Below are 23752 nucleotides of genomic sequence, written 5' to 3' on the forward strand. Positions count from 1 at the left end.
TGCGTGCACACAGTATACTTGCTTTTCCATACTCTAAGACGGTCCAGGAACAGAGATGCTACATTAGAAAAGTGCTCCCTGCACTGGACACTAGTTCCTAGTACCACTCTCCAGTGAAGGAACTGTGAACACAAAGCAGAGACATGCAAGATGAGCCAGGAACTCCTTGCATCTAAAAATAAAGAAAAGCTGTCATACACACACACTTACCACACAGACTCACACACACATACATACACATACATTTCAAAAGACACTGAAGCCAACTGAAAGAGTGACAAAAGTTAATTTGAGCAAGAAATAATTAGTGTAGTATTGAATTATAACCAGTGTATGACCATGAAATAATCATCTATATTGTTATAAATATAAGTAAATGGCAAAAATATAAATGTGACATACAAATTTCAAAATAATGGAACACTGACCTAAAAAATTCAACAGAATATGTTTATTTGAAAGTAAAAGTAAAGCCATAAAAGAAAGTAGAAATTCTCTCCAGCCATTTGGAGAAGGATGAAAGAAGAGGCCAATGGAGTCTTCTCAGAAGGGGGTTATTACAGTACAGGGATCCTCCTCAATCTCCTCCCTTGGGTTTTGCACAGATTGCTTGAATAGTGATTTTCTTTAAAGGAACTTCACAGTAGACAACCATAACAGACATTATTTGTGTCCTGGAGTCAAGTTTAACCTCATTAGTGATAGATAAATAATACTTACATAACATGAAGATGGCCTTTTACCTCTGTGGTCAAAGACAGATAACCCTCAAAGATGTATTACTGTAGTCTAACCATGATAAAAATATATACTTAACATTAAAGATAGTCTCCAAAATTCTTAGTCAAAGCTCCTCCAAAGTGTTATGGTCATTAGTAAGGAAATGCAAGTAAATTGTTAATTTCAGTCAATGATACTTTCAGTCAACTCAATATTGCCTTATTATCTGTGATAATGTCATCATGGTAATATAGAGTATTAACAATTGGGGACACTGGACAAAGGTTTGTAGAAACTCTGTGATTGCTCTGCATTTTTCTAGTCAATATTTATTACAAATAGAACGTAATTCATGCATGGAGTTGTCATGAATTTGAAAATACAGATACTGTAAATAACAAAAGTATAGTTGAGATGGAGATTCTAATATAGAACATCTTTATCTTAAGTTGATGAGTTTAAAACAAATTGAAAAGTAATTTTTTCCAAGTCTTTCCATTCCTTAACAAATGGGGCAATGTTATTCTTTCTGATGGAGGCATAGAATTCCATTGTGTATATATACCACATTTTCTTGATCTATTCACCTACTGAGGGGCATTTGGGTTGGTTCCATCTTAGCTATGGTAAATAATGCTGCAATAAATGTAGTTGTGCTGGTAGCTTTAGTATGGTCTTGTTTGTGATCATTTGGGTAAATGCCCAAATGTGTGATTGCTGGGTCATAGGGGAGCTCTATGTGGAGTCTTTTGAGGAACCTCCATACTGCTTTCCAAAGTAGTTGAACAAGTTTACACTCCCACCAACAGTGCAGTAGGGTTCCCTTCTGTCCACATCCCCTCCAGCATCTGTTGTTATTAGAGTTCTTGATTGTAGCCATCCTAACTGGGGTGAGGTGATATCTCAATGTTGTTTTGATTTGCATTTCTTTTATGGCTAGAGAGGTTGAGCATTTCTTCATGTGTCTATTTCTATTGGCCATCCTTCTTTCCTCTTCAGAGAAGTTTCTAGGTAACTCAGTTGCCAAGTGTCTGATAAAATCCTCATTAGCTTTGTTATAATCGTACCCAAATTGCCATATATGGCTTTTTTGTTGTTGTTGTTGTTGGTTGTGGGGCTTGAACTCAGGGCCTGGGCACTGTCCCTGAGCTCTTTTGCTCAAAGCTAACCCTCTGCCACTTTGATCCACAGATCCACATCCAGTTTGCTGGTGGTTAATTGGAGGTAAGAGTCTCACAGGGACTTTTCTTCCCAGGCTGTCTTTGAACCTCTATCCTCAAATCTCAGTCTCCTGAGCAGCTAGGATTACAGGTGAGAACCAATGGTGCCAGGCTTGTATGTGGTTTTATTTTATTTTTTTATTTTTAATTTTTTTTATTTTTTGTATGTGGTTTTATGTGTCATCAGAATGGGTTCCTAAAACTTCATAGCAGTGTCAGACTAGCCTATGAGTGAAAGGTACAAGTAAGAAGTCCGTCTGCCTGGAAGAAATAAATGTAGAGTGTAGTTTCTCTGCAGGCAGGGAGCTAAGGAAAGAAAACCTGCAAGACACTATGTGAGATAGAACCAAAAATTAAATATACCACACTCTTCTGACAAGGAGGAAAGATGAGCAATAAAGAAAGATCAAATAAGAGACACTAGAAATGGATGGTTTTACTTCATGTTGCAACCAAAACCTGAAGAGAACTGGTTAGAAGCCATATCTGTTCCATGAAGCATCTTCTACCTCCTTAATTCCTGCTCTTCACCATGCATTTAATGGCTTGTGAATGCAATAGCTAAACCCAGTGGCAAAGGTTTTTTTCCTCTCCTATGGATCAGTTGCCAAATCATTTTGAGTCCATGTTGATTATTGTAATTCTTTCATACTGGCATTGTAAAGAGATCTAATCAGGCTGATGCAAAGTCACTGGAAACATACTGTGAGCTAGTTCCTCTATCTGACCATGTACAGAGGCTGCTCATTGCTCTCCCTGCCTAGCTGATAGAGGCAATGAGAGGCAAAGAAAAAGTTGTATTAAAGGAAATAGAGAATGTGGCTCTGTGTATCATTACTAAAATATTTTCCAGGTGCGGGCAGCTTGTACCTGTGATCCTAGCTACTCAGGAGGCTGAGGTCCAAGGATCTTCATTCAAAGCCAGCTTGCATAGCCAAATCCAAGACTTTTATTTCCAATTAACCTGCAAAATTTCAAAAGTGGAAGTGTAACTCAAATAGTAGAATATTGGCATTGAGCATAAATGTTAATCAAGTGTCAGCCCTGAGTTTAAGCCTTAGAACTGGCAGACAAACACACAGAAAAGTTGAGCATTGTCTGATAATCAATTCAAATTTCTTCAGAGGAAAATTTTAAGGAAATCTACTTTTCACTCTGAAAATCTGGAGATTATTCTACAAATTAAAGTTCCTTTAGTCTTTAAATACATTAGCAAAATAACATACCTTAATTATTTTTATTAAGATACATTTGAGCTTTGTTTATCTGTTTATGAAAACACAATTTTAAATACTTTCAATATAGATTATTCAGAGGCTATTTCTGAAATAAGAGGGTTCAAAGAAAAACCCTGGGGAAAATTGATTTAAATACATAGCAGGGTTGAAGTTTATAACACAAGGAAAATATGTATCTAGAAAAATTTTTAGGAACTAAACAAGAACCCTATATACTGTGCACACAACACTATAATATTAACTAATTTCTTTAGTAGCATACTATTAATTAATATTAATAATGTAATATATTAATTTATTCAATAATATATTAACTGAAATTAATAATAGCATGATATTGACTAATTTCTTTAGTAGCATAACACTAATTATTATCATTTTTTTTGTCAGTCCTGGCGCTTGAATTCTGGGCCTGAGCACTGTCTCTGAGCTTATTTTGCTCAAGGTGAGCACTCTACCACTTGAGCCTTTGAGTAGTTTATTGGAGATAAAAATATTGTGGACTCCCATACTTCTAATTCTGATCCTCAGCTCTCAGTCTCTTGAATAGCTAGGATTACAGGCATAAGCCACTAGTGCTAATTAGTTTTTGACTCATGAAATGGTTGTAAAGCTAGGAAAAGAATTCCAGCCAACCCTCCACACAGCTTTATTTAATGTTAACATTTTACCTTGGCTAAAATGATGGATTTGACCTCAGTACCATAAGATTAGCCAAGTTGTGGCCTTATTCAAACATCACCAGCTTTTTTCATTTATGTTAACCCAACACCTTGAATTTGGACTACTCTTCTCTCTTCCTCCTCCCTCCTCCATCACACATTCTTTCTAAACTTATTATTCATTCATTCATTCATTCATTCATTCATTTGGGCTCATGGCAACGTCTCTTTGCTTCCTCTTTTGGTTCCAGTCCTTTCCCTGTCACCCTGAATAGTCTTGCTGTTCACCTGACTTGTGTTAGAGATAGTGCTGCAGAAATAAGATATGGGCAGGGAGGGCTCTGACTAAATAGCTTGTTAGGAGGAAGGAAGCAGAGAACACAGCCCAGGAGCTCAAAGCCATTCATAGAATAAAAGAGCAGGTAAATAAGAGGAAGGGAAAAGTTACTGAAGAAGTTTTTGTTAGGGATGTTGACAGGTTCTGAGTTTTACTCTAGCTGAGAAAGAGCAAGTGAGCGAGTAAGAGACAGACAGACAGAGAAACAGAGATGGGGGAGAACACCAGAGTGAGAGAGAGACAGAAACAGAGATATGAGATCACATTTTAAATTTATTTTTGTTCAAAGGATACAAGTTAATGATTGAAATTTAACTTATTTTTACTTTCTTGATGCTTAGTTTGGGACAACAAAATTTTGTGGAGAACTAATTATTTTTAAGACTTGAGTTTGTGGACTTACCTCTTGTAAGGATCATAAAATTGCTAGTGGATGAATAGATACTAGTGATACATTTAGGTTATTATACATGGGTTTGTATTTCCAGTAATCTTTTGTAGTTTAATTTAAAATTTTCCTTTATTTATGACTTGGAACCCTGAAAAAATAAAAATGTTAAAGAAGCTATGTGCAGTGGCTCTATCCTGTAATCCTAACTACTCAGGAGGCTGAGAGAGGAGGGTTTTGGTTGGATATTAGCTCAGACAGAAAGTTTGATATAATAAAAAAGCTGGATATGGTGGTGAATGTCCATCATTTATACTATGTTGTAAGATTCAGGCCATCTTGGGCAAAATGTGAGACCCTATTTGAAAAATAAACAGCAAAAAGAAAGACTGGCTCAGCTCAAGAATAGAATATCTGCTTGGGAAATATAAGGCCCTAAATTCAAACCTTAGGAACACACATGAGAGAGGGGCGAGAGAGGTATAGGGAGGGAGGGTGGGAAGATAAGAAAAATTCAGAACAGAGGATTAAGTAAAACATTCCCTAAACTTAAAAGGCAATGTTAAGTACTTCTATGAGTTTTTAAAAATCATATTAAAATGAGAAAAAATACACTGTTCACATTTTTTTTTACAGTTTATTCATAATGTAATGGAGCAACCAAAATACGAGGCTTGAGGCAGTGGTTCACATCTATAATCCCAGCTAACTGAGAATCAGAATTTAGGTGAATTCTGGTTAAAGGCAAGGCTGAGCAGAATATAAGTTAGTATGATTCCATCTCAAGAAATAAAATAGGTGTAGTAAGTTATATCTGTAATCCTAGATACTCAGAGACTCACAAAATCTGTAGGTAGTATTGGTTATTTCTTTTCTTTCTTTCTTCCTTTTTGTTTTGCATGCCAACTTCTTAAATTTAAGATGAATAACCTACTTTTTCCAGTCCACTCCCATGGCTCCCCTTGAGCAGGAATGAGAAATTACAGAGTTAGGATAAAACCCAGAAAGCCTGGGCTCACATTCCGGCTTCCTCACTAGCTGTGTGACCTGGATGAGCACATCCATGAGGAACATCTGTTTCTTCATCTAGAAAATAGAAGTGGTAATAATACCCATATCATCATGTTTATGGGTATCACTAAGTGCTCAGAACAGCACAGTTCAATGATGCTGAAATAAGTTATAGTTTCAATTTTAGCACAAGGGAAGTACAGGATATAGGGGAAAATAAGTGATCTGTCTAGATATCTATGTATCACAGATATGTTATACGTACATACATGCATATGCGCACACACACACACACACACACACACACACACACACACACAGACCAATGAGGAGCTCGGGCTTTTGGTGGCACCCTGATGCTATCTGATCCTTGCAAAGGTTTCTCTCATCCTGGTTTCTCAGAAGTCTGTGGAGAGAGATCCCACTACAGACGCTCTTGGTGTCTCTGAAATATCCTGAGGTGATTTATTAGACTTGAGCTCCACAGGACCTGGTGTTGTGAATGACCGCAGGACAGCCTAATATAAACACTTTGATTTTAACATAAAAAATAAGTCACTTCCTAATTAGCAAACTGAATACAAACCAGAGTTCATGTTCTAAAGTATATTAACAACACTTTATATTAAAGTGTCTTAACAACCTGTTTTCTTAAAAATAATCATCTCCCCAGTGAAAACACAAGGAAGAGAACCTGCCTATTATTTTTTGACGAGTATTTGCAGAAATACATTGATTTTAAGAAACTTGTCTATGTAAAGAGCCACTCGAATGTCCACATAGTGAAAGCTGAAATTCTCAATAGACCAAGTATTTAAAGAAAAAACTCACTTTGTTTAAATAAAATTTGACTCATTACCTTGCTCATGTAATTGTAACTCCTCTGTATGATATTTTCACAATAAAAACAAAAATAAATAAAATTTGAATGTAACATGGTATGAGATAATTTAAATGATATGATGGAATAAATTCATTTATTATACTTTCGATTGTTTTTCCCAACATCCTTGATTCTTCAAACTGAATAGTGAAAGGTTAGAGTATTTGAGGCAGTGACCATTTGTTGCTTGTTTCAGAGCAGAGCAACACATGGTGCTAAACCACCTGGTTGTGTACCCTTATAAGACCTGCAAATCCTTAGCTCGGGGCTCTCCTCCTGGGTTCCGCTGTGTCAGAGTGTAGGATGAGGCCTGAGCTGCAGCCTGCTTAAATAAAAGAGCTGTAGAGTCTGACTCTAGGTGGTCTTCTTGGTGGGGGTTCTGCAACCTTAGCATAACAAATAGTTTATCTATAGAAATTAAAGACTAGCTCTCTACTGTAGAAGAAAGTGACATGTGGCAAAAAAGTCAACAAACTGGCAATTTAAAAGCCTAATTTTCTCTCTTGCTCCCTTAAAAGAAAAATTCTTCACCATGTAATATAAAGGAGAATGAAGCTCATTTTCTTCTTTTTGAAACTCTTCATGGTACTGGGTTTAAAACCAGGCTCTTGCTAGGCAAATATTTTTGTCACTTGAGCCATATCCCAATACCATTTGATTTGTTTGTTTTTGCCCAGAGTTGGGTTCGAACCAAATCCTCATACTTCTGCCTCTTGGATAACTTGACTTATAAGCATGTTCCACCACACTTGGTTTAGTTTTAACGTCAGTGTTTCAGAAAACTCTTTGCAGTCTTCATTCATCTTGAGTCTGTGCTGTTATTATTAAACATTAAATTAATTTAATTAGGAAACTCTGATTCTTTTTTTTTTTGGGGGGGTCTGGTAGTGGGGCCTGAACTCTGGGGACTGGGCGCTGTCCCTCAGCACTTCAGCTCAAGGCTAGCACTCTACCACTTGAGCCACAACGTCATTTCCGGCTTTTTTCTTTTTTGCTTATGTGGTGCTGAGGAATCGAACCCAGGGCCTCGAGCATACAAGGCAAGCGCTCTACCACTGAGCCACCTTCCCAGCCCCAGGAAACTCTGATTCTTTACCTTAAATATTACTTTCATAGAATCACAGTTTTCCATTTACTTCAACCAAATGCAAGAGCAAAGCTTTTCGGTGCTAAGTTTTTATTTGTATTACTGGAATTCTAATATGTATCTTAACCTTCGTGACTACCATAGTACAGTTAAAAGTGCTATGTTTATGTAAATTAGTCTTAGTTCCTATGATTGGTTACGTCCTGTAAAATGAAGACTACAGGGTCCTAAACTTCTGGCTGAAATTTCTAAGTCTTTTCTTCTGCATTGTAATGGATGTTGCTGATGTTAGCCTTTCTCCAACAACTATCTTCAGCATTCTACATTACGACCATGGGATCTCAGAGTGGCCACTGTGGGAGGAAAAGCATTTTCTGTTTCACAATCCTTTGCTGAGTACTTGCATAACCACATGGCCCTTCACTGGCTCACACTGCAGAGGAAACTTCCAAATATCCCAGTGGTACACTCCACCCAGTGTTGTAAACTGGTACAAACCCACTTCATTATCTTCTATAATTTTTGGCTTTTCAGGAACATTTTCCATCCAACAGGAGCATCTGCCTTGCTGAAACACTGTTAATACTCTCAACGTCAGTCCATGTTTTATGGCTCAGATTCCTTCTTGATAGAAGTCCTTTGTACTTGGGTATTAACCTTGTTCCTCAGCTTTATTTCTTCTCCAGGATTGAAGTTAGGCCTACTTTTTATGTATTGTTCAGACTGTTCTTCATCCTCTTGGCTGATTACTTCTGTATCCTTCATTTTATCTTTGACAAGCTCTGTTTGGGGTAATGGGTCCTCTAAATCAGGGTGCAGTTGACTCAATGACCAATAAAAACAAAGGAGAGGCAGCAAAATGTCAGGAGTTGCTGATATCCTTGGAAGTCTGAATCCAATTCATGTTTAGAGAACATGGCAATTCTGTATCTTTGATTCTTTCAGTATTTACCCAGAGATTCAGGGTAGCATTTTCACCTTGAAGAACTTTCTCCATATTTCTACTGCTGTCCAAGAAGCTGTCTGATAAATATTTATGTGGCTACATTCAACTTAAAATGGGAGGAGCTCCTGCAGTTACAGAATCCATCCTTGGTACTGTGTCACATGTCTTCCAAGTCTCACAAACTCCACAACAGTTGTGGGGAGCCAGGCACTGGCGGCTCACATCTATAAGTCTAAATACTCAGGAGGCCCGGATCTGAGGATTGCCATTCCAAGCCTGCCCAGGTAGGAAAGGCAGTGATGCTCTTATTTCTGATTAATTACTGAAAGGCTGGAAATGGAACTGTGGCTCAAGTGAAAGAGCACTAGCCTTGAGCACAAAAGCTCAGGGACAGCACTGAAGCCCTGAGTTCAAGCCCCAGGACTGGAATATATACACAAAACAGTTGTGGGGCTTCAGAAGCATGTGGCCACATCTGCTTTGCTCTAGCGATGACCTCATGGTGGATATCATCACAATGGCTTGGCATTGTCATTAATGTCATAAATGTCTCTAGGATTGGTTACTCTGAAAACTTCACAGTCCATTTAGCTATTTCAGGCTCTCCAGATTAAGCACTACTTTCCTCTCATGGGCTGAATGTACTCCTAGTTCTGATGTATATTTGTTCAGTGCTCACTTATCTTTAGGAACATCTTTTTTCAATCCAGAAGCAATTGCTCTATCCCTCTCTCCTTTTCTCTCTCTTTTTTCTCCCTATACCCTCTCTATCTCCCTCCCTCCTTCTCTCCCTCCCTCCCTCCCTCCCTTCCTTCCTTCCTTCCTTCCTTCCTTCCTTCCTTCCTTCCTTCCTTCCTTCCTTCCTTCCTTCCTTCCTTCCTTCCTTCCTTCCATTTCTTTTTATGCCAGTACTGGGTCTTGAACTCTAGGCTCCATGCTCTCACTTGGCTTTTTTGCTCAAGACTAGTGTTCTACCACTTGAGCCATGCCTCCACTTCCGGCATTTTGCTGGTTAAATGGAGATAAGACTCTATGATTTGTCTGCCCAGGATGGCTTTGAACCATGATCCTTAGATCTCAGCTTTCTGAGTAGTTAGCATCATAGGCATGAGCACCCACACCTGAAAAATCTTCCTTGTTTGCCTCATTTCAGAGGTTTCGTTCAAATTTGACAATATTTGCTGTTTAATGACTCCATGTCCAAGAAATGTGTTCTTTATAGTTCTGCTGGAAATTAAATTATTTGTTGTTATTTAAAGCAGTTTTGATTATCACAGCATCTTTAACTGGTGAAAACAGTTGTATCAGTATTCACTGGGCGTAATCCTAAACTCTGGGAGGAAACAAAGGTTTAATTTATATTCTTCAAATTCATTCATTGCTAAATGAGAGCTGCTATCCAGGGAGCCCTCTTAGTCAGCATAGGTGGCTTCGGATAATTAGCACAGCTCTTAATGATCAACGAAGTCACCCGTTCTTGGCAGACAACGTCATCTGTAATTTCCGATTTGTTATTTGTGCCATGGTGCCCTGTCCCTGACTATGTTGACACCTGCAGATTTGAAGCCAAAGCATTTAGCTTGTCAGCTGGGAAGGCTCCAGAGAAGTGGCTAAGTCCTTTATTTTTCTTTCTTTCATTTTAATTCCATTCCTTCCCCACTTTTCTCCTTCTTTTGCTCATTTCTTCCTTCCCCTCTCTCTTCCTCTCTTTCTTTCTTCCCTGTTCTCACCATCTTCAATATGAGCCAACAGTGTAGTGTCCTATAGGATCCGTACTATATCCATCTCATTCTAATCATGCAGGTGTCCTATTTATTTCCTCCGGGGAAACTCTGCTGACTTGCTGAGTTCACTGCATGCCTCCCTATCTGTGGGCTGGAGGTAATTGTGGGGATTAGATAGCGTGCGTGAAGCACCTAGCGAGATACAGCCACAGTTTCAGGAGACATGGTGTGAAGGAAGATTCCACATTAGGGCTTTGGCTCCCCACAAGGAGCAGCTCTCTTCTTAAACATCAGTTTGTTATCTGGTTTGTCATTGTGTTACCCAGGATGCCTGATGAGGGGTAATGAGTTGCTCACAGATGTTTAATGTTTTCTCTAGCACTGATATTGACAACCATCAACTGACACAAAAGGATGAATCTCAAGTTGAAAATATTTTCTTGGAAATGATAGATTACAATACTGGGCACTCCCACACTCAGGACTGTCTCCAGCACTTCCCTGGAAGAGAGGCAAGGGAACCAGGTAAGTTGATTTGAAGGAACTTGCTGCAAGTGCTGAGCTGGGCCAGCGGCTGCTGCTCTTCAGTTGAGCCCATTCCACAACCACAGCGCGAGTTTCAGGGTCAGTTAGGAGGGAGAGTTTCTGAGGCCTTTGGCTGCGTTGGAGCTGCCTTGTCAGAATCCATTTCTCCTTGCTGTCTCTTGGCCATCCCTATTTCAGCTTCTGTGACAAGAGTAACTTCACCTGTCTATCAGTTTTCACAGTGAGTTGCCCAGTTCCAGGCTCACACTAGGCATTGAAAGTTCTCCTGAACCAGTGGCTCACACCTGTAAGCCTAACTACTCAGGAGGCTGAGATCTGAGGCTCCCAGTCTGAAACCAGCTCAAGCAGACATATCAAATCTAAGAGACTCTCATTTCCAATTAACCAGCAAAAAGCCAAAAGTTGAGGTGTGGCTCAAGTGCCAGTTTTGAGCAAAAAAAAAAAAAAAACAGCCAAACAAGCATGAAGCTTTGATTTCAAGCCACAGTACTAGCAGGTGTACACACACACACACACACACACACACACACACACCCCTCTTTTTCCTCAATGCTTTTTCTTAGGAACCCTGCCATGACTCCCTCAAAGCCAAATGGCTCCTGAGGTTTGGTCTTCTGACAATCATACCTGTCATGACCCAGGGAAGAAGGACACTATGGAGGGATGAGAGAGGAATGAGAGGTCCACAAGGCAGCCTACTCCACCACCTCTAGCACCTCAGCCTCCAATGGCTGAAGAGCCAATGTATGTAAATCACTCTCCAGGGGTCAAGCTCACAATGAATTCAAATTGCTTGAAAATTTATACAGCAACAGCAGCTGTTATTTGACTTCAAAGTGACTCAAGGTGCAGGAAAATGTCCCAAAGCTACTTCAGCATGCCATTAATCAAATTATTCAAACCTACTTTAACACTTCCCACTCTCTCTTGATGATTGTTGCATTCAAAATGTAATAGATTGCTCAGCCATTTCTCTAACCTGTGAAAATTGAAGATTCTTTTGAATAAAAACTATAAATTTCTCACTGGTAACTCATGTGCGTACCTACACACAAATTATATATATATATATATATATACATATGCATATATATATATATATAGCATGTCATATAATATATCAATCTATATGTATGTTATAATATCCCATCATAATGTATCATGATTATACTATAATATGATGATATAGCGACACAATATAATAATAACATAATATACCATATGATAACATATAATTTTTAGTAATTGACAGTCTCTCAGAAACTAACTTTTGGATCCTTATTTCGATGGGTCCTGAGTTTATGAACCTAGTGTGGAATGTTTCTTACAATCAGCCCATGTTATATTTACACAACTTCCAGACACAAGATTCAGGAGGTAGGGACCCACCCCTCTCCCGCAGAACTTTCAATCTATCTCTCTCACCCCATACTGCATAACACTAAATGCTGTTAGATGAATAGAAGGGTAGAGTATCCATGAAAATTAAGTCCCAAAGAGAAACAACAGTGAGATCTTTTCTATTAAAAAGAATTCATAAGCAAGGCATTGGGTATGCAGGAGCCTCATCACATTTCCAGGGATACCCTAATTGGCATATATGGGGTGGCATAATTAGATTGCTTGGTTGTGCCAGTAGTTGTGCCAGTCTTAATTTCCTGCAATAGTGGGCAGGCATTCTAATTCACTCACATCTCATCACTAATTGGTATTATCATATTTTGCTTTGTTTTCCAAATTAGCCACAGACACGAGTGTTAAGTGAAGTCTCCTGGTAGTTTTTCTTAATGTTTTAGTAATTATTGATGAGGTTGATTTTCTTTTGTATTGGAACTTTGGCAGGTACCTTTAAGAAGTCTTTTTTTAAGTTCCTTAATTTATTTGGGTTGATTTTCTTTTCAAAAATGATTTCAAGAATTATTTAAATAATCTCATGTAACAGTGTTTTGATCTTATAAAGAAAATGATATTTCTCATTTTCTGCATCCCTTTCTATATTCTTTTTAAAATTTTATTTTATTGTAAAGATGCTGTACAGAGGGGTTGGTTACAGTTACATGAGTAAGGCTTTTCTACATTCTCAACAGTGATATTTGAGAAAATGATCCTAATTTTTATAATATTCTGATCCCTTTAGACCTTTCCTTCTGTCTATGCTTATCTTAAAATTTTATTGAAAAAGTATTTGCTGAGCCAACATGAAGATATTAAAGTAATTCTATTATTCTATATGTTTGTTTCAATATTTTATTGTTTTTAACCTTTTGTGCTTAGGTATTGAGTTTACCTGATGTGAAGTGTCAAATTCAATTTTCTCTGTTTACATAACCCATTGATTACTCTTATTTGATTAAGGCACTAAATTTTTCTCAATGCAGTAGAAATTGTGCCTCAGACCGAGTGGCTACTTGTCTGTCTGTTTCTGGCTGTGTCGTTTGTATTTTGTTTGATCTGCAACTTAGTCCATCTTTACATCACTCCACACAAGCTTGATGGCTGTGGCTTTGATAAGTGTACACATCTGTTAGTCACATCACACATATGAAATTTAGAATTCTCTTGTTAAGTTCTTGACAGTTTCCTAGGGGAGGAACTGACATTTTATGCTGAGTTAATCCTTTTGGCACACTGATCCTTCCAATCCAATGTACATACTATATCTCCCATATTTAAGTGAGAGAATTATTGATTTAGGATGTTTTTATTTTCTTGTTTATGGCATTTATTTCTTGATATTTGATGTTTCCATGTGTTAATGTAAATAACATATTTTAATTTAACTTTGTTTTTTTAGACAGGGTCTAACTATGTCATTTAGGCTGGTCTTAAACTTGTGAGCTCCAGAGATGCTTCCACTTTAACTTCCCAAATAGCTAAGCTTACAAGTATGTGCCACTATCCTTAGATTAAAAAATGCTACAGTGTGGAATTTTTACTTTATACTTTTCATTGTATAAAATATTAGACTTCTGATAGTTTAGCTTATGTAGAACAAATTTGTGAAAATCATTGGAGTCTGTGAGTTTGGCTGAAATATCCCTTTAAATTACCAAACATTCTTACTCTTCAACCTTTCTAAACAGTGACAAATAATTAGATCTATTCTTCTCCCCTTCTAAGTTTCTTCATAGTTTAAGCTTTTGTTTAGCTTTTAGCTTCTAAAATGTAGGTTTCATGCTATATTTTATGTTATATAACATTGCTTTTTGTTTGCATTTTCCAATTTATTTGTAATTATTATTTCTTGTAATATAATGATATGCTCAGTGATTACTGTGTAAATTGAGTATGAAAATGCATATACTTTTTTGGGGGGTCTGGTCATGGGGGTTGAACTCTGGGCCTGGGCGCTGTCCCTCAGCTCTTCAGCTCAAAGCTAGCACTCTACCACTTGAGCCACAGTGCCACTTCCGGCTTTTTCTTTTTGCTTATGTGGTGCTGAGGAATTGAACCCAAGGCCTCAGGCATGCAAGGCAAGCACTCTACCACTGAGCCACCTTCCTAGCCCTGTACATACATTTTGTACTAACAATTTCTTGGGAAGCAAGAAACAATGCTATAAGAAGATTTATTCTGGGCTGGGAAGGTGGCTCAGTGGTAGAGAGCTTGCCTTGCATGCCTGAGGCCCTGAGTTCGATTCCTCAGCACCACATAAGCAAAAAGAAAAAAGCCGGAAGTGGCGCTTGGCTCAAGTGGTAGAGCACTGGTTTGAGCTGAAGAGCTGAGGGACAGAGCCCAGGCCCAGAGTTCAGGCCCCACGACCGGACCTCCCCCCCAACAAAACCAGAAGTTTTAGTCTAACACTATACTTCATTTTTTATATTTCTTTATTTTTAGAAACTTTTCTGAGTTTTAATAATATTTTAAGAACTTGGTTAGATATTAGCATATGACACATTAAATTCTTGCAAAATTGCTTTAGTTTGCATTTTTACAAACTGATTTCCAGGAATGGATTAGTGACACAAAATAGAAGTTGTCATTTGCTATTTTAAAAGGTTTCTTTTTAAACTGAAATGAATATCATAGTTAAACAATATAAAGAATCTACATCCCTAATTTTAAATAACCCCAATAAATAGGGAAAGTGTACATTATGGTACATAATGCATTCCTCAGTATGTAAATGCTTATACACAAGTATATTAGGTGACATATTGACAGGTCTACACATGTGATCAAATAATTTAGAAAGCTTCAAATACATACTACCAAATCTCAGAAGTGATAACTACTTAGGTGACGTGATCTTGAAAAATAGGACAACTTTGTGAAAGTTCTGAAGAAAGCCAAAGAAAATCCAAATTTTCTTCAAATTATGTATCGTTTCAATGTAAATGCAATGGATTTAAGAAACATATGCTTGCATATGGAAAGATAGTTATGGTCTAGATCATATAACTTCAAACAGATCCTTTCGCTTATATTTCAGCCACTCCTGGAATGGTTGAAAGTTGGGTAGGACACTACTTTTTTGCTCTGCGGGGCTGTTATACAAGATGATCAATGTTGTTCAATACATGTGGTTTCCAGTCACTTAATTTTAATAGGGTCTTTCAATTATTGTGCTTACCAAAATACACTGTACAGATTTTCAAAACACCTCATCATAAACCATGAATAGCATTGTGATGCACTTCATCACTCATCTATACTTGATGAACATCAATTGCCTAATGTTTTATTATAGTGTGAGAATTTTTCTTAAGAACTAATCTTCAAATGATTTTTGCAGCCATAAATGATGGAAGAACTATCCAAGGCCATGATACATACATAGGCACAAGCATCATTGTTTCACCTATCTTCCAAGGTTTCCAAGGCTGAGGATGGGAAAGGAACGATGGAAGTTCACAATCCAGTTCAGATGTCCCTTGGATGGTGGGCAATTACAGCACAAATAATTGTTTTACAAAGTTTAAGGGAATTTTTTTAGACGATCAACATTTGAGTTTTTGTAAGTCTAATACATTAAATTGTGTCCCAGTGTGAAATCATGTGTTGGAGCTCTGGGCCCAGTGTGATGGTTTTTGGAGATTGGGTGTTTAGGGGTGACATGAGAGATAACTGAAGATTTAAGGATAGAGCCCTAATGCAACAGGACTGGTGTCATCACAGGAGGGGGAGGTGGCAGAGAGCTTTCACTCACCACATGTGTGTAGACAAAAGGCCACATCAAAGTGGCTGTCCACAAGCCAGGAAGAGAGGACTCACCAGAAGCCAACCCTGATAATGTCTTGGTAATGGATTTCCACTATTCAAACCTCTAAGAAAATGAACTACTGTTCCAGGGACCCAATCTGTGATATTTTGCCATGACATCCTTAGGAGATTAACATAGTGAGCATATGGTTTATATTGCGTTGATGTTACTTTATTGCTTTTGCTATTCAAATGCCCAAAATAGTTAATGTCTATAAAAATAGCTGTTGCATGAGATTTCACCTGGAAATCCATATTCTACCTGACTAGATGTGGTCTCTTAGGCCACCAAGAATGATGAGTGAGACCCTACGCTCTTGCTCTGTTCCTTCTTTGCAACCTGCCTTTCTGAGCAAATATTTCCTGAGAGAAGGGTTTAGACATCTAAACTGTACTTGCTTTTGGTGTTCTATACGGAGTCTGTGTCTCTTGCAAGTGTTAGCTGTTGTATGAATTTCAATGATGTCTCTAAATGTGACTCTTGCTTCTGCTTCTGCAGCTCCTCGAATCTGTGTCACCATCAGTTCCAGTGGCTCAATTTTAAATAGACTTCTCCATTTCTGGTACACATTTCCTGATATCACCATGGGAAATCTAGGAAGGTGTAACAGGCTTAGGCAATCAGAGGCTACCTGTCCCATCCGTCAGTGTTGAGAGAACAGAGCCTCTTGAAATCCAGCTGCGTGAATTCTTTCCTTTGAAATATTTTAACTGACATAGTAATTGTACATATTTATGGGGGAAAGTATGGCAATGTGATGATACATATATACAATGTGTAATGATCAAACCAAAGTAATTAGCATTGCCAACTTCTCAAAAATTTATCAGTTCTTTGTGTTTGAACCCAAGAACTCATCCCTTCCTTGTAAAATATATAAAACTTAGGAATTCTGTTTCCATCAGAAAGAATGACACCACCTCATTTGTAGGAAATGGAAAGACTTGGAAAAATAATATTAAGTGAAGTAAGCTAGATCCAAAGAAAAACAGGTCTCATGGTTTCCCTTATTTGCAATACATAGTATACATCTCAGACAGTCTAGCAGATGAGCAGAATAGCTCAGTAGCTATGTACGTGTGACAATATAAGATGATGCTCAGCGAAGTGAACTCTAAGACATGGACAGAAGAGGGGTTTTCTTTGTTTTTTTAATGTATTATGTGATTTCTTGTTCCTTTTGTATGTTTTTCCCCCTATGGCATATTCCCTGTTGTCACTGTATTTGATTTTGATACCCTGATATTGAATATACATTTATCTGAATTAGGGAAAGGAGGGAAAACAACAGAATCGTGAGACAAAAGACAAGAGGGTAACCAATGCAGCAAAAGCTATATTCACAGGACTATATGTTGGAATGATCTGTATAACTAGGGTGGATGGGGTGAGGGAAAGTGGGAGAAAAATGAGGGAAGGAGTAACAAGTTTGACAAGAAATGTACTTATTACGTTACTTATGCAACTATAACCCCTCCTCTGTACATCACCTTGACAAAAAACAAAACAAAAACAAAATAAAAACAAAACAAAAATAAAAACAACCAGCCAAGATAGTGAGATCTTGTCCTTGGTCTATTACCCTTAGTAGTTGCTTTCAGAGGTGTTTCTGGGATGTGGGATGTGGCTGGCTACCTAGTGTACAGTTTTTACTGTTTCCCCATCCTTCCCAGGATGAATTGAAGAAATTCTACTTCCCTTCTTCCTTGTTAGACTGAAGTAAGATTGTATTGAACAACATATTCAAGGGTTTAAAATAAAAGTTTGAAAAAAACATTGTTATAAGCTATAGTTGTCCAATAAATTGTCTACTTTCAGGTGGACACAATGGTTTACAAGCAGAATGAATAGGAAAATTATGACTGCATGTTTCCTGCAGCAAGACCATCTGCTAAAGTTCATCAAGGAAAAGTAAGCACAGGTTTGGTCCTTCAGTCGTAAGACAAAAGATGTGTGTCTTATAGGCATCATAGAAAAGCCATAGATTCCAAACCTAAATGGAAGAGGCAGGAGAGTTTTTCTAAATAGATGAATGCAATCAGAAAATATTTAAATATTTTCAATATCCTGAATCTATGAGTTGGGATCAGTTTGAGAGATATAAAAGTTCTGTAATGAGTAACAATGCAACTATAAAAGGGGTAGAATTATACATAGCCAATACACATTCTTCTTCTCTTACACCTCCCAGATTATAGCGTACATCACTCACTGTTTGTGTTTTATTTTATTCACTTTTTGTACCAGTCTTTGGCCTTGAATTCAGGGCCTGATCTCTGTCCTTGAGCTTCTTTTGCTCAAGGCTAGCACTCTAACACTTGAGTCCCAGCTCCACTCTGGCTTTTTTTTTTGTAAATTAGTGGAGATAAGTGTCTCACGGACTTTCCTGCCCAGGATGGCTTTGAATGACAATCCTCAAATCTCAGTCTTCTAAAAAGGTAGGACTACAGGTGTGAACCACTGATGCCTGGCTGTGTTTCAAAAGAAACTACTTTTACTAGCAACTGACTATTTCTCTTAGATCCAAGTTATTTGTGAATGATTCATTCTATTCATTTTTTCTGTATGCTTTTATTGAACCCCAACAAAATTATAATGAAAACAGATATAAAGATCTAGACACTGTAATCTTTTAAGAACTATAAGATCTTTATAGCCTATGCAAATCAGAAGCATAAGTAATGTTTTTCTTTGGTATAAATGAATGCAGGATTGCATTCATTTTTCTCACTATGCTCAGATGTCAGATGGTCCAATCATAGTGTCTCAGTCTTGGTTTCTACAATTAAAGTAGAATTCAGGGGTAAAGGAAGATCTCTGTGAAATGATTAGAAGCATGTTGGAAAATATTAATTGTAATTTTAATTTTAAAGATAAAGGAATGAGAGAAGAAAGTGGTTTATCAAATAATTCTGCCAATGGAACTCATATCTAATTAATATTCTAAACCTTCAGTATAACTTCATATTGGCGTACAAGAACTTCAAACAAAACAAGTTACAAAACTTGAGAAATTGGAAATTAACTATATTTGCCACAAAAGAGGTAATGAGTACGTAAATCATTATATTGTTTCATTGTAGAAGATAATGTAAGCATTAAATTTTTTATTTCAGAAAGGATGCTTTGAGACAATTTAATGTCATTATGCTATATTTGTGCCTAAGGTGGCATTATAGACAAATATATATCTAGCACCAATAGAGTCAGAATGAAATAAAAGTGTAATAAAGAAGATCTACCAATATCTTTTTTATGATGGTATATTTCTCTTTTGTTCTCTTTTTCTACTTGTTTCCTTTTCCTAGTTTTTCTTATGTTCTTCTCGTGACTTTTTTTTCTCAATTTGTTTTTTCTTATTGGTTCCAACTTTTGGGTAGCATGGAAATATTATGCTATTGAAATAGAAACCAGAGACTCTGAATAAATGATTTGCTCACTGAAGTGTTCAGGATTTGAGCAGCTTCACCATTAGGCATAGAGATGGGTAACATCTCTATGTTAGGGGTGTAAGACAGGAGTACCATAGGAGGATATGGGTCTCAGAGACAAGGTTCATGCTTTGTCTGGAGATCCCAGAGTAGTTCAATTTATCTAAGCAAAAGATACCAAGAAGAAACAAGCACAAAAAGGTCAACACAATGTGAAATACTGTAAAGTGAGATAAAGGAGTAAACTATGTCTAGGGTAGGTATTCAAGTAGGGAGTGGTCTCCAGTTCCTGGGCTGTGACTTGCTTTTATGTGATTAAAAAGGAGTTGCATATTTTTAGCACAGTCTTTAGGAACCAAGTTGCTAAGTCTGTTCTGTCTGAAGGCGCAGAAGGCAGAAGGCTCTTCGTTTTCTTGAAGCCAATAAAATAGTGAGAAATAGTTATGCTTACAAGTAGATGTTAAATCTAAGGCACATTCTTGCCAAAAAACATAGGGCAATTGGCAAGCTCAAGCTAGGGCCATTAAACATGAGAGCCTATTAGTGAGTATTTATGGTCAGTACCATTCACGAAATGGCATAATTTGAGTGTCCTTCAACAGTTTATGGCAGGTACTTCGGCACCAATCAGGAGCATACTGGTAAGTTTCGGCAGCAAGGAAGTCAGCGCTATTTTGAACTGATTTATTTCCTTGTTCTACCAGTTGCATGTGTATGCATTCCAAATGAGTGTAGAACAGTACGGATAGTATAAGAATATTATTTTTTCCAACTCAAGTAGTTTTATCTGGAATTAACTTTCTCCTTTGAGGAATGTTCTACTTCTCTTTTCATTATTAGGTAGTAAGATAAAACAATTAATCCCTTCTGTCCACATCCCCTCTAGCATCTGTTGTTATTAGAGTTCTTGATTATAGCCATTCTAACTGGGGTGAAGTGGAATCTCAATGTTGTTTTGATTTGCATTTCGTTTATGACTAGGGAGGTTGAGCATTTCCTCATGTGTCTATTGGCCATCCTTCTTTCCTCTTCAGAGAAGTTTCTCTTTAAGTCTTTAGCCCACTTATTTATTGGGCAGTTGTTTCTTTGAGAATTTGTTGTTGGGGGATTTAATTTTTGAGTTCCAGGTATATTTTAGATATGAGACCCTTGTCTGTTCTATGGCTAGTGAAGATCTTCTCTCAATCCATGGGCTTCCTATTGATCTTGCTAGCTATGTCTTTTGCCATGCAGAAGCTCTGCAATTCCAGCAATCCCACTTTTGGGCAGTTACCCAAATGATCACAAACAAGACCATACTAAAGTTACCAGCACAACTATGTTTATTGCAACATTATTTACCATAGCTAAGATATAGAACCAACCCAGATGCCCCCCAGTAGATTAATGGATCAAGAAAATGCAGTATATATACACAATGAAATTCTATGCCTCCATCAGAAAGAATGACATTACTCCATTTGTTAGGAAATGGAAAGACCTGGAAAAAATTATATTAAGTGAAGTAAGCCAGGCCCAAAGAAACATAGGTCCCATGGTTTCCCTTATTTGCAATATCTAGTATATGTCTGAGTCAAGCAGAAAAGGTCAGATAAAGTGATGTTAGGGAAATGAATCCTAAGATATGTATTCAAATTTTTTTTTCTTTCATGCGATTGTTTCTAACACATTTATAAGATTATTTCTTTGTTGCTTTGTATGTCCCTCCCCCACAGTATAACCCCTGCTTTCACTGTATTTGGTGGTATAATTTGTGGAGGGGAAGGGGAAAACAAATTGTTTAAATAGGGATACAGGTGGACTCATTGCAACAATGAGATGTACAAGTCGTTATGTCGACAAATTAACTTTACAACTTTGGTGGGGGGGGGGGTAGCTGGGAGGATTGGGTGGAGTGGCGGGGGGAAAGGGGAGGAAGGGAAGGGAAGGTAAAAGGGAAACAAAGGAGGAGGCTACAATGCTTGATAAGAAATGTACTCATTATCTTGCCCATGTAATTGTAACACCTCTGTACAGTTTTTTCACAATAAACAACAACAACAACAACAACAACCCAATTAATCCTAGAAATTGCCAGGATTGATATCCATTTTTGAATTTATCTCACCTTTCTTGGTCTCTGGTATATCTCATTGTTTATTTTCAGTCCATCTTGTTCTTTCATCAGGGTGCATTTTTGTCTTGTTTAAATCTATTCCTGTTGCTATTTATTGTGACTTCTTATAGATCTGCTGCTTTGCAATGAGGAACAAGAATTCAGGCATGATAGGGGATTGCCATTTTAGGATAACTTGGGCAAATGCACAAAATTACAACTGGGAAAAAAACTTAAAAGGCAAAATCAAAACAAAAAAACTAGAAACAAATGGAAGTATGTGGATCAAGTCTCAGTACTTAGCTGATAACCATGAATCTCTGAATTTAATTTATCCCTGGTACTAAAAAGAAAAAAAAAGATGAAGAAAAAATGAACAGAAGGTAAGATTTATTGTAGCATAGCAGAAACATATGATAATTGTTATCTTTTAGTTGATGTATACAGCATGTCTCATGTAGATACATTAGTAAATGTACTTCTAAACTAGTTTCACGAGTTAGGATTCATATGAAAGAAATGATCATGGGGTACATGTTCTCTTGTTCTTCAGAACCTGAAGTGAAATTAGGGCTACTATTACATGGCTTCAGTAGTAAAGTATTTTGTTGCTGTTGTTTGTGTTGTTTTGTCATTTTCTTGTTTTTATTGATGGTTCCAGTGTTTGAACTCCAGGTCATCTGTTAGGTATGCCTACTTGCTCTGCTGGTACTCTACCACTTATACTATGCTCCAGACTCAGGTTTTGCTTGTTATTTGGGAGATAGAATCTCTTGAACCTTAAGAGTTTCACACCTCGGTCTACCAGATCTCAGCCTCCTGATTAGCCAGGATTATAGAAATGGGCCACTGGTACCTGGCCCAGTAGTGCAGCTGGGCTTTGTTTCACAGTTCTCTTAATAATGAACTAGGTGTGGTCCTCAGGTGGAAAGGGAATGTGAGAGATGTGTTTTAAGGGAAGAAACATGGGGTACTAATAAGAAAGTACATGTGGTTTTCTAGACAAACTCTAAGGAAACAAAAGGCAGATAAAGTGTGGCTCCCACTTCCTCCTACCTCAAACCCATTCTCCCCCTGCTTCAGTGCAATTCACATGCTGCCCTCTTGTCCTATACACATGGTCTAGCAGACTGGAAGATGCAGAAAGGGCACTGTTTATAAGACCTGGTCAGGCAACGGTGGGTACTCTGTAGGTGGGATCAAAAGGACTAAACTGCTATTCTGCTCAGAAAAACTAAAACTAAGGAATGAGTTCCAGAGGGATGGAGAAACTTTGGTTTTAGTCAGGTTCAGTGAGGTCTCACGAGGACTAGAGAGAGCAACTGAGCTGAAACAGTTACTAGTCATGATTCTGGGGACCCACTAGATCCCATGCTGGACTTAGGCCTAGCTTTGAGGTTTAAGGTTGAGGTTTGATGGTGAGCTTCAAGGCACAGCTAGGATTCAGAACCTTAGTTAATCTGATATATTTAAACTAAATAAAAATAACAGTATTTTATCTAAAAGTAACAGCATTGTCTTTAGTGTGTGTGCCTTTATATTAGGTAAATTGTGTGTAAATGTTCTCATACTTCTTAAAACAAAACATCAGATGTGTATCTCATGAGATAAGCACAAGGACCAAGTAATTTAAAAATGGCTGAATTTAGAAATAATTGCAAATAGAAGTTATATGATCTGTCCCAGCCTGTGTGTGGATTTGGAGATAGGAAAAGGTTGGGTATCCATGAGATTCCTGTTCAGTAATCAAAGACTTGTGAAAATGCATGAGGGGGAGAAAGGACCCTTCACTTTGGGGAAGAGATGACATAGTCCTAGGACACCTCCAGCAGAATGGTCATTGCAAAACTTATCACAACAGAAATGGATTCTATTTCCATGACACTGTCAGATGAAATCCGAACATACTCCATGCCTTGCTAAAGACTGCCTAAGAACTGGATTGACTGAGCTAACTTTGTGCATGAAAGTCAACAGCCATGACAGGAGAGGATCTAAATGTATAGTATAAACTAAGATGAGACATTTACTTACTTATTGGTGGCAGACCCTTAATGGTTAGAAAGGCTCCTAGAAAAAAAATCATCCATTCTCCCTCATCACTATATGCAGAAGGAGGGAATTGGGAAGTCATTAATGTGAAATAATTGACCCTTGAATATAATACACGAATTCAGTGAGATTCCAGGAATATGGTCCCAAAAAATTGGATTAAAATTCAGCCAAAGCTTTTCCTATGTGTTGGTTAGTACAAAGAGTAC

This window comes from Dipodomys spectabilis, unplaced genomic scaffold, assembly GCF_019054845.1.
Source record: "Dipodomys spectabilis isolate Male_0828 unplaced genomic scaffold, ASM1905484v1 ptg000187l, whole genome shotgun sequence".
NCBI lineage: Eukaryota > Metazoa > Chordata > Mammalia > Rodentia > Heteromyidae > Dipodomys > Dipodomys spectabilis.